We start from the raw sequence: 12,457 nt of genomic DNA, 5'->3' as shown, positions 1-12,457 counted from the left end.
GGCTTCTCTAACACCATCTCCATGATACTGTACTGTCAGTGTGTCTTTAGAGGCTTCTCTAACACCATCTCCATGATACTGTACTGTCAGTGTGTCTTTAGAGGCTTCTCTAACACCATCTCCATGATACTGTACTGTCAGTGTGTCTTTAGAGGCTTCTCTAACACCATCTCCATGATACTGTACTGTCAGTGTGTCTTTAGAGGCTTCTCTAACACCATCTCCATGATACTGTACTGTCAGTGTGTCTTTAGAGGCTTCTCTAACACCATCTCCATGATACTGTACTGTCAGTGTGTCTTTAGAGGCTTCTCTAACACCATCTCCATGATACTGTACTGTCAGTGTGTCTTTAGAGGCTTCTCTAACACCATCTCCATGATACTGTACTGTCAGTGTGTCTTTAGAGGCTTCTCTAACACCATCTCCATGATACTGTACTGTCAGTGTGTCTTTAGAGGCTTCTCTAACACCATCTCCATGATACTGTACTGTCAGTGTGTCTTTAGAGGCTTCTCTAACACCATCTCCATGATACTGTACTGTCAGTGTGTCTTTAGAGGCTTCTCTAACACCATCTCCATGATACTGTACTGTCAGTGTGTCTTTAGAGGCTTCTCTAACACCATCTCCATGATACTGTACTGTCAGTGTGTCTTTAGAGGCTTCTCTAACACCATCTCCATGATACTGTACTGTCAGTGTGTCTTTAGAGGCTTCTCTAACACCATCTCCATGATACTGTACTGTCAGTGTGTCTTTAGAGGCTTCTCTAACACCATCTCCATGATACTGTACTGTCAGTGTGTCTTTAGAGGCTTCTCTAACACCATCTCCATGATACTGTACTGTCAGTGTGTCTTTAGAGGCTTCTCTAACACCATCTCCATGATACTGTACTGTCAGTGTGTCTTTAGAGGCTTCTCTAACACCATCTCCATGATACTGTACTGTCAGTGTGTCTTTAGAGGCTTCTCTAACACCATCTCCATGATACTGTACTGTCAGTGTGTCTTTAGAGGCTTCTCTAACACCATCTCCATGATACTGTACTGTCAGTGTGTCTTTAGAGGCTTCTCTAACACCATCTCCATGATACTGTACTGTCAGTGTGTCTTTAGAGGCTTCTCTACACCATCTCCATGATACTGTACTGTCAGTGTGTCTTTAGAGGCTTCTCTAACACCATCCATCTCCATGATACTGTAACACTGATACAGTGTGTCTTTAGAGGCTTCTCTAACACCATCTCCATGATACTGTACTGTCAGTGTGTCTTTAGAGGCTTCTCTAACACCATCTCCATGATACTGTACTGTCAGTGTGTCTTTAGAGGCTTCTCTAACACCATCTCCATGATACTGTACTGTCAGTGTGTCTTTAGAGGCTTCTCTAACACCATCTCCATGATACTGTACTGTCAGTGTGTCTTTAGAGGCTTCTCTAACACCATCTCCATGATACTGTACTGTCAGTGTGTCTTTAGAGGCTTCTCTAACACCATCTCCATGATACTGTACTGTCAGTGTGTCTTTAGAGGCTTCTCTAACACCATCTCCATGATACTGTACTGTCAGTGTGTCTTTAGAGGCTTCTCTAACACCATCTCCATGATACTGTACTGTCAGTGTGTCTTTAGAGGCTTCTCTAACACCATCTCCATGATACTGTACTGTCAGTGTGTCTTTAGAGGCTTCTCTAAAACCATCTCCATGATACTGTACTGTCAGTGTGTCTTTAGAGGCTTCTCTAACACCATCTCCATGATACTGTACTGTCAGTGTGTCTTTAGAGGCTTCTCTAACTCTCCAACACTTCATCTCTTTAGAGGCTGATACTGTACTGTCAGTGTGTCTTTAGAGGCTTCTCTAACACCATCTCCATGATACTGTACTGTCAGTGTGTCTTTAGAGGCTTCTCTAACACCATCTCCATGATACTGTACTGTCAGTGTGTCTTTAGAGGCTTCTCTAACACCATCTCCATGATACTGTACTGTCAGTGTGTCTTTAGAGGCTTCTCTAACACCATCTCCATGATACTGTACTGTCAGTGTGTCTTTAGAGGCTTCTCTAACACCATCTCCATGATACTGTACTGTCAGTGTGTCTTTAGAGGCTTCTCTAACACCATCTCCATGATACTGTACTGTCAGTGTGTCTTTAGAGGCTTCTCTAACACCATCTCCATGATACTGTACTGTCAGTGTGTCTTTAGAGGCTTCTCTAACACCATCTCCATGATACTGTACTGTCAGTGTGTCTTTAGAGGCTTCTCTAACACCATCTCCATGATACTGTACTGTCAGTGTGTCTTTAGAGGCTTCTCTAACACCATCTCCATGATACTGTACTGTCAGTGTGTCTTTAGAGGCTTCTCTAACACCATCTCCATGATACTGTACTGTCAGTGTGTCTTTAGAGGCTTCTCTAACACCATCTCCATGATACTGTACTGTCAGTGTGTCTTTAGAGGCTTCTCTAACACCATCTCCATGATACTGTACTGTCAGTGTGTCTTTAGAGGCTTCTCTAACACCATGATCCATGATACTGTACTGTCAGTGTGTCTTGTAGAGGCTTCTCTAACACCATCTCCATGATACTGTACTGTCAGTGTGTCTTTAGAGGCTTCTCTAACACCATCTCCATGATACTGTCAGTGTGTCTTTAGAGGCTTCTCTAACACCATCTCCATGATACTGTACTGTCAGTGTGTCTTTAGAGGCTTCTCTCCATGATACTACTGTCACTTTAGAGGCTTCCATCATCTCCATGATACTGTACTGTCAGTGTGTCTTTAGAGGCTTCTCTAACACCATCTCCATGATACTGTACTGTCAGTGTGTCTTTAGAGGCTTCTCTAACACCATCTCCATGATACTGTACTGTCAGTGTGTCTTTAGAGGCTTCTCTAACACCATCTCCATGATACTGTACTGTCAGTGTGTCTTTAGAGGCTTCTCTAACACCATCTCCATGATACTGTACTGTCAGTGTGTCTTTAGAGGCTTCTCTAACACCATCTCCATGATACTGTACTGTCAGTGTGTCTTTAGAGGCTTCTCTAACACCATCTCCATGATACTGTACTGTCAGTGTGTCTTTAGAGGCTTCTCTAACACCATCTCCATGATACTGTACTGTCAGTGTGTCTTTAGAGGCTTCTCTAACACCATCTCCATGATACTGTACTGTCAGTGTGTCTTTAGAGGCTTCTCTAACACCATCTCCATGATACTGTACTGTCAGTGTGTCTTTAGAGGCTTCTCTAACACCATCTCCATGATACTGTACTGTCAGTGTGTCTTTAGAGGCTTCTAACACCATCTCCATGATACTGTACTGTCAGTGTGTCTTTAGAGGCTTCTCTAACACCATCTCCATGATACTGTACTGTCAGTGTGTCTTTAGAGGCTTCTCTAACACCATCTCCATGATACTGTACTGTCAGTGTGTCTTTAGAGGCTTCTCTAACACCATCTCCATGATACTGTACTGTCAGTGTGTCTTTAGAGGCTTCTCTAACACCATCTCCATGATACTGTACTGTCAGTGTGTCTTTAGAGGCTTCTCTAACACCATCTCCATGATACTGTACTGTCAGTGTGTCTTTAGAGGCTTCTCTAACACCATCTCCATGATACTGTACTGTCAGTGTGTCTTTAGAGGCTTCTCTAACACCATCTCCATGATACTGTACTGTCAGTGTGTCTTTAGAGGCTTCTCTAACACCATCTCCATGATACTGTACTGTCAGTGTGTCTTTAGAGGCTTCTCTAACACCATCTCCATGATACTGTACTGTCAGTGTGTCTTTAGAGGCTTCTCTAACACCATCTCCATGATACTGTACTGTCAGTGTGTCTTTAGAGGCTTCTCTAACACCATCTCCATGATACTGTACTGTCAGTGTGTCTTTAGAGGCTTCTCTAACACCATCTCCATGATACTGTACTGTCAGTGTGTCTTTAGAAGTTCAACACTATCCTCTCTTTAAGTTGCTAATCATTCTCTCAGCGGATTGGACCTAAACAGATGACTGGATGCACATGAGTGGCTCTCGTCTGATTGATCCTCAACAGCTATGAATTGAGGGAAAACAACAGATATTCATGTTCACAGTATAGGCTTTGAAGTCATGGAGATGGATAGTTACATTAAAGGTGGGCATTTGAAGTTGTCATAGAGAACTCTCACTAAATATGACACTAGTAAATGCTGTATGTTTGGATTTACACATGCTCTCTTTGTCCTGTATGGGGGGTGGTGGGGTATAGGGGGAGGGGGGGTCAACCCTTTGCTGCCCCCCCCCTCTAATAATCATTAATATCTCATCATAGTTTGTGTTAATTAAAAAAGCTGCAAAGTGAATTGGCGTTAAATGTAATCATGTTGGATCTAATGTTCCTTTGTGAGGATCCCATCTATCATGTCTCTGGTTATTGAGACTTGGTTTAATCAAATAGAGAGGGAAGTCTTCTCCCCCTTTATGTGGAATGATCAGATCTACTTCATCATCTCATCTCACGCCGAGACACAACACACCACTTTTCTACCATCGACTAAGACTTGCCAATATTCATATTTGCAGAGCTAAAGAAATTATTTAAGTTGACACCAACAAACACATCGTAGGTAGTAGACATTGGATGGGAGTTTAGCAGCCATGTTTTGCATATTGGGAATCTTGGTTTGTTTGCCAGTGAGGTATTGTTCATCAGGATATGTGTTTGAGTAGTTTTATTAGGATGTATAGAAGTTATAATGGTTTGGACAAGTATAAAGTGCATTCGGAAAGTATTCAGACACCTTTACTTTTTACACATTTTGTTATGTTACATCCTTATTCTAAAATTGATTAAATTAAATAAAAATCCTTACCAGCACACAATACCCCATAATGACAAAGAAAAAACTGTTTTTTAGACATTTTTGCAAATATATTACAAACAAAAAATGGAAGTATCACATTTATATAAGTATTCAGACCCTTTACTCAGTACTTTGTTGAAGCATCTTTGGCACTGATTACAGCCTCAAGTCTTCTTGTGTATGATGCTACATGCTTGGCACACCTGTATTTGGGGAGTTTCTCCCATTCTTGTCTGCAGATACTTTCAAGCTCTGCCAGGTTGGATGGGGAGCGTCGATGCACAGCTATTTTCAGGTCTCCCCAGAGATATTCGATCGGTCCAGGTTCTGGCTGGGCCACTCAAGTACATTCAGGGACTTGTCACGAAGCCACTCCTGCGTTGGCTTGGCTGTGTGCCCTGGGTCATTGTCCTTTTGGAAGATGAACCTTCACCCCAGTCTGAGGTCCTGAGCGCTCTGGAGAGGTTTTCATCAAGGATCGCTCTGTACTTTGCTCCGTCCATCTTTCCCTCAATCTTGACTAGTCTCCCAGTCACTGCTGCTGAAAAACATCCCCACGGCATGATGCTGCCACCACCATGCTTCACCGTACATATGGTGCCAGGTTTCCTCCAGACGTTACGCTTGGCATTATGGCCAAAGAGTTCAATCTTGGTTTCATCAGACCAGAGAATCTTGTTTTTTATGGTCTGAGAGTCCTTTAGGTGCGTTTTGGCAAACTCCAAACGGGCTGTCATGTGCCTTTTACTGAGGAGTGGCTTCCGTTTGGCCACTCTACCATAAAGGCCTGATTAGTGGAGTGCTGCAGAGATTGTCCTTCTGGAAGGTTCACCCATCTCCACAGATGAACTCTGGAGCTCTGTCAGTGTGACCATCGGGTTCTTGGTCACCTCCCTGATTGTTCTTGGGGACCTTCAATGCTGCAGAAATGTTTTGGTAACCTTCCCCAGATTTGTGCCTAGACACAATCCTGTCTCGGATCTCTACGGACTCTTCAACCTCATGGCTTGGTTTTTGCTCTGATATGCACTGTCAACTGTGGGACCTTGTATAGACAGGTGTGTTTCTTTCCAAATCATGTCCAATCAAGTTGTAGAAACATCTCAATGGTGATCAATGGAAACATGATCCACCTGAGCTAAATGTAGAGTCTCATTTCTAAAAATGTGTTTTTCTTTGGCATTATTTAAGACATTTTTGAATAAGGCTGTAACGTAACAAAATGTGGAAAAAGTCAAGGGGTCTGGATACTTTCCAAATGCACTTTCTGCCGGACCATTTTTAATAAAGAGTAGGGAAGGGTTATCCCCAAGGTGTTCAGGAGTGTTTGGTGTAACAATAATGGCTCCCACTGTAGGATGGTCAGCCTACCAGCAACCAGCCAGCCACTCACTCTCTTTGATCCCCTACTGTCAGAGCTCCAGATAGATATGGATATATTGACCTGGGTGGGACACAGTTACCATGAGACACAGTAATGTTGAGAAGCAACCAGATTGAAGAGTGACAACTCCCAAATAAGTCAATTGAGTCGTCTGGACACTCAACACAAGGTAACAAATGGTTCTGATATCGTAGCCTTGTAAAAAGTAAAGACATTGGACTGACACTGCATAATGATTTTGGCAATGTGCAAGATTGATGCTCATAGCATAACGTGCTTGGTGCTTTTTTCATATACATCATTTGGCTATTTTAATGATGTAATGTGTTTTCAAACTAAGTTTGTTGCTCGTTTGTTCCTATGTCCTTCACTTACTGTATGTCAATCAAGTCAATCATCGGCCTACTCCAGTATATTAGACTAGCAAGCTAACAGAGATGCTAAGTGACTATACTAAGTGGCTATGCTACTATTATGATTAATCTGGTTCTTCTGGCTAATGGGGCGTTCACATGCTGTCGGAGTTAACGGAAGTTCGGAGTTCTCCACTGGGAAGTTTCACTTGATCAACCTTCAAAGTCGTAACTACAAGTGGGACACCCTGAGAAAATGTTGTTACTGGAGTTGCCGAGTTGTGACGTTTTCACTACTGACCTTTCACCTTTTCAACAAAAATCTGTTTTTGACAATAACAAACTTAGCAATGTGGATAATGTATCTAGTTTAACCATATTGTCAATGTTAAGTAAGCTAGCTAACTCTATTATTAGCAATGTTAGCTAGCTTATCAAGCTAGCTAAAATCGTATTGGTTGAAGAATTGGTCCGACTTCAAAAGCACTTGAACACAATCAAGTCATACTAATGACTTCCCAATTCCAAGTTTCCCACTTCCCAAAAGCACACGAATGCAACATAAAGGCTATAGCTCTGTAATAATGAGGTGTCTTCTCAATACCCACTCTCGTGACACAGCATGAAATATATCAGAAATATATCCATTGTCCTTCATCCTCAATAACCAGGTGTCAAATCCCATATCCTTAGTGTTTTCAAGTCCTGTATTTATCAAAACAACAGTCCTGAGGGTTTCTGTACTTACTACCCAGACGATAAAGATCATGTCATTCACTTATAGGATAGAAGGAGAATGCTGTAATACTGTATACCATAGAATCTCTATGACCCATATACTGTATGGGTAGAGTTGACATGATTGCCAACATCCCTTTATAACATAGCCTAGTCTCCGTTGTGATAGCCTAGTCTCCGTTGTGATAGCCTAGTCTCCGTTGTGATAGCCTAGTCTCCGTTGTGATAGCCTAGTCTCCGTTGTGATAGCCTAGTCTCCGTTGTGATAGCCTAGTCTCCGTTGTGATAGCCTAGTCTCCGTTGTGATAGCCTAGTCTCCGTTGTGATAGCCTAGTCTCCGTTGTGGTAGCCTAGTCTCCGTTGTGATAGCCTAGTCTCCGTTGTGATAGCCTAGTCTCCGTTGTGATAGCCTAGTCTCCGTTGTGATAGCCTAGTCTCCAATGTGTCGGAGGAAACACTGTGCACCTGGCAACCATGGTTAGCGCGCACTGCACCCGGCCCGCCACAGGAGTCACTGGTGCGCGATGAGACAAGGACATCCCTACCGGCCAAGCCCTCCCTAACCCGGATGACGCTAGGCCAATTGTGCGTCACCCCACGGACCTCCCGGTCGCGGCCGGTTACGACAGAGCCTGGGCGCGAACTCCAGAGTCTCTGATGGCACAGCTGGCGCTGCAGTCCAGCGCCCTTAACCACTGTGCTCCCGGGAGTAGCAAACATTTCTAAATACCTGTTTTTGCTTTGTCATTATGGGCTATTATGTGTAGATTGATGAGAGGGGAAAAACAATTTCATACATTATAGAACGAGGCTGTGACGTAACAAAATGTGGAAAAAGTCAAGGGGTCTGAATACTTTCCAAATGAACAGTACATCATGATCTGATCCACCTTCTATCTCACCACCCCCCTCCCCCAAACACCACCTATCATCATAACACAGTGATTGTGTCCCAAATTGCACCCTATTCCTATATAGTAGCCTACTTTTGACAAGAAACTTGACAAAAGAGGTGCATTATATAGGGAATAGGGTCCCCGTGTGAGCCTCTGCTGTATTAATGCACAGTGCTGTGGATGAGTGCACAAGAGAGTGGCCTGACTTTTAGTTAACGGTGTTGTGAGGGGGAAAAAAATCAGATTAAACAATTAGTGTCAATTAGCCGGCAGCCAAATCATTCTGCAAACAATTGGTCTCTAGTGCCCTGCTTAATTACGGACGACTTTCAGCTCCTTATCATGAGGCGCTAGTCTCCGTTGTGATTCATGTCCAACTCACGCCTGTCCCTCAAGCACCATCAATTATCCGCCAGTAAACAAATCCCCAGAAGAAAAAATCACAACTCCAACGGGTGGGAGGCCTGATTAGCATAGCACCGTTTGCATCCTAAATGGCACCCTATTCCCTGGAGACCCTGGTCAAAAGTAGTGCACTATATGGGGAATATGGAGCAATTAGGGACCTAACCTCTGTTATTTATGTCTCCTGCCTGTCCTCTCCCCTGGCTGTCCTCTCTCCTGCCTGTCCTCTCTCCTGCCTGTCCTCTCTCCTGCCTGTCCTGTCTCCTGCCTGTCCTGTCTCCTGGCTGTCCTGTCCTGTCTCCTGCCTGTCCTGTCTCCTGCCTGTCCTGTCTCCTGCCTGTCCTGTCTCGTGCCTGTCCTGTCTCCTGGCTGTCCTGTCTCCTGGCTGTCCTGTCCTGTCTCCTGGCTGTCCTGTCTCCTGCCTGTCCTGTCTCCTGCCTGTCCTGTCTCCTGGCTGTCCTGTCTCCTGTCTGTCCTGTCTCCTGCCTGTCCTGTCTCCTGGTTGTCCTGACTCCTGGCTGTCCTGTCTCCTGGCTGTCCTGTCTCCTGCCTGTCCTGTCTCCTGCCTGTCCTCTCTCCTGGCTGTCCTCTCTCCTGCCTGTCCTCTCTCCTGCCTGTCCTCTCTCCTGCCTGTCCTGTCTCCTGCCTGTCCTGTCTCCTGGCTGTCCTGTCCTGTCTCCTGGCTGTCCTGTCTCCTGCCTGTCCTGTCTCCTGCCTGTCCTGTCTCGTGCCTGTCCTGTCTCCTGGCTGTCCTGTCTCCTGGCTGTCCTGTCCTGTCTCCTGGCTGTCCTGTCTCCTGCCTGTCCTGTCTCCTGCCTGTCCTGTCTCCTGGTTGTCCTGACTCCTGGCTGTCCTGTCTCCTGGCTGTCCTGTCTCCTGGCTGTCCTGTCTCCTGCCTGTCCTGTCTCCTGCAGCTACAGTAGAGAAAACCCAAGTGATCAAAACCCTACCTGCCCTGATGACAGAGATGGACAGTGGATGTAGTTAGAGTCCATCCTGCCCTGATGACAGAGATGGACAGTGAATGTAGTTAGGGTCCATCCTGCCCTGATGACAGAGATGGACAGTGGATGTAGTTAGAGTCCATCCTGCCCTGATGACAGAGATGGACAGTGGATGTAGTTAGAGTCCATCCTGCCCTGATGACAGAGAAAGACAGTGGATGTAACATTAGAGTCCATCCTGCCCTGATGACAGAGATGGACAGTGGATGTAGTTAGAGTCCATCCTGCCCTGATGACAGAGATGGACAGTGGATGTAGTTAGAATCCATCCTGCCCTGATGACAGAGATGGACAGTGGATGTAAGAGTCCATGACAGATAAGAAAGGAGTCCATGACAAGGAGGAGGAATAGTGACCTTCTGTGGCCTGGTTCTGGTTCTAGTTCTGAATATGTATTGTACCGTGTGCATTTAGTCTGGGTTACAGCAATAAAGATGCACCTTAAATTGAGTTAAATAACTGTTTAATCAAGTGTCCAAAAATGTTATGCACCGTATGCATTGCATCTGAAAATGTGTGAACGTAATGGAAAATAACATGTCAAACCAAATCAAATTTGATTTATCACATGTGCCGAATACAACCTTTGCACCGTGAAATGCTTACTTACAAGCCCTAAACCAACCATGCAGTAAAAAAAAAAAAACCCTGGTCAAAAGAGTTAAGACAAATATTTACTGGATAAACTAATGTAAAAAATAAAAGAACAACGATAAAATAACAATAACGAGGCTATATGCAGGGGGTACCGGTACCGAGTCAGTGTGCGGGGTAGAGGTTAGTAGAGGTAATTGAGGTAATATGTACATGTAGGTACAGTTGGGGTAAAGTGACTATGCATAGACAATAAAATAATAAACAGCGAGTAGCAGCAGCGTAAAAAGGGGGGCGGGGGTTAATGCATATAGTCCGGGTAGCCATTTGATTAGCTGTCCTACAGTCTTATGGCTTGGTAGTAGAAGCTGTTAAGTAGCCTTTTGGACCTAGACTTGGGGCTCTGGTACCGCTTGCCGTGTGGTAGTAGAGAGATCCGTCTATGACTGGGGTGGCTGGAGTCTTTTTGGGGTGGCTGGAGTCTTTTTATAGGGCCCTCCTCTGACACCGCCTGGTATAGAGGTGCTGGATGGCAGGAAGCTTGGCCCCAGTGATGTACTGGGCCAGTACGCACTACCCTCTGTAGCGCTTTGTGGTCGGAGGCCGAGCAGTTGCCATACCAGGCACTGATGCAACCGATGGTGCAGCTGTATAACTTTGAGGATCTGAGGACCCATGACAAATCATTTCAGTCTTGTGAGAGGGAATAGGCGTTGTCGTGCCCTCTTTACGACTGTCTTGGTGTGTTTGGACCATGATAGTTTGTTGGTGATGTGGACACCAAGGAACTTTAAAAAAAAAAAAAAGATTTCACCTTTATTTAACCAGGTAGGCTAGTTGAGAACAGGTTCTCATTTGCAACTGCGACCTGGCCAAGATAAAGCATAGCAGAGTGAACAGACAACACAGAGTTACACATGGAGTAAACAATTAACAAGTCAATAACACAGTAGAGAAAAAAAAGGGGAGTCTATATACAATGTGTGCAAAAGCATGAGGAGGTAGGCGAATAATTACAATATTGCAGATTAACACTGGAGTGATAAATGATCAGATGATCATGTACAGGTAGAGATATTTGTGTGCAAAAGAGCAGAAAGGTAAATAAATAAAAACTGTGGGGATGAGGTAGGTGAAAATGGGTGGGCTATTTACCAATAGATTATGTACAGCTGCAGCGATCGGTTAGCTGCTCAGATAGCTTATGTTTGAAGTTGGTGAGGGAGATAAAAGTCTCCAACTTCAGCGATTTTTTGCAAATCGTTCCAGTCACAGGCAGCAGAGTACTGGAACGAAAGGCGGCCGAATGAGGTGTTGGCTTTGGGGATGCTCAATGAGATACACCTGCTGGAGCGCGTGCTACGGATGGGTGTTGCCATCGTGACCAGTGAGCTGAGATAAGGCGGAGCTTTGCCTAGCATGGCCTTGTAGATGACCTGGAGCCAGTGGGTCTGGCGACGAATATGTAGCGAGGGCCAGCCGACTAGAGCATACAAGTCGCAGTGGTGGGTAGTATAAGGTGCTTTAGTGACAAAACAGATGGCACTGTGATAAACTGCATCCAGTTTGCTGAGAAGAGTGTTGGAAGCCATTTTGTAGATGACATCGCCGAAGTCGAGGATCGGTAGGATAGTCAGTTTTACTAGGGTAAGCTTGGCAGCGTGAGTGAAGGAGGCTTTGTTGCGGAATAGAAAGCCGACTCTTGATTTGATTTTCGATTGGAGATGTTTGATATGGGTCTGGAAGGAGAGTTTGCAGTCTAGCCAGACACCTAGGTACTTATAGGTGTCCACATATTCAAGGTCGGAACCATCCAGTGTGGTGATGCTAGTCGGGCAAGTGGGTGCGATCGGTTGAAAAGCATGCATTTGGTTTTACTAGCGTTTAAGAGCAGTTGGAGGCCACGGAAGGAGTGTTGTATGGCATTGAAGCTCGATTGGAGGTTAGATAGCACAGTGTCCAATGACGGGCCGAAAGTGTATAGAATGGTGTCGTCTGCGTAGAGGTGGATCAGGGAATCGCCCGCAGCAAGAGCAACATCATTGATATACACAGAGAAAAGAGTCGGCCCGAGAATTGAACCCTGTGGCACCCCCATAGAGACTGCCAGAGGACCGGACAACATGCCCTCCGATTTGACACACTGAACTCTGTCTGCAAAGTAATTGGTGAACCAGGCAAGGCAGTCATCCGAAAAGCCGAGGCTACT

Source organism: Oncorhynchus nerka, linkage group LG14 (genome assembly GCF_034236695.1).
Source record: "Oncorhynchus nerka isolate Pitt River linkage group LG14, Oner_Uvic_2.0, whole genome shotgun sequence".
Lineage (NCBI taxonomy): Eukaryota > Metazoa > Chordata > Actinopteri > Salmoniformes > Salmonidae > Oncorhynchus > Oncorhynchus nerka.
The sequence above is the reverse complement of the archived record's forward strand: the minus strand, read 5'-3'. Positions refer to the sequence as shown.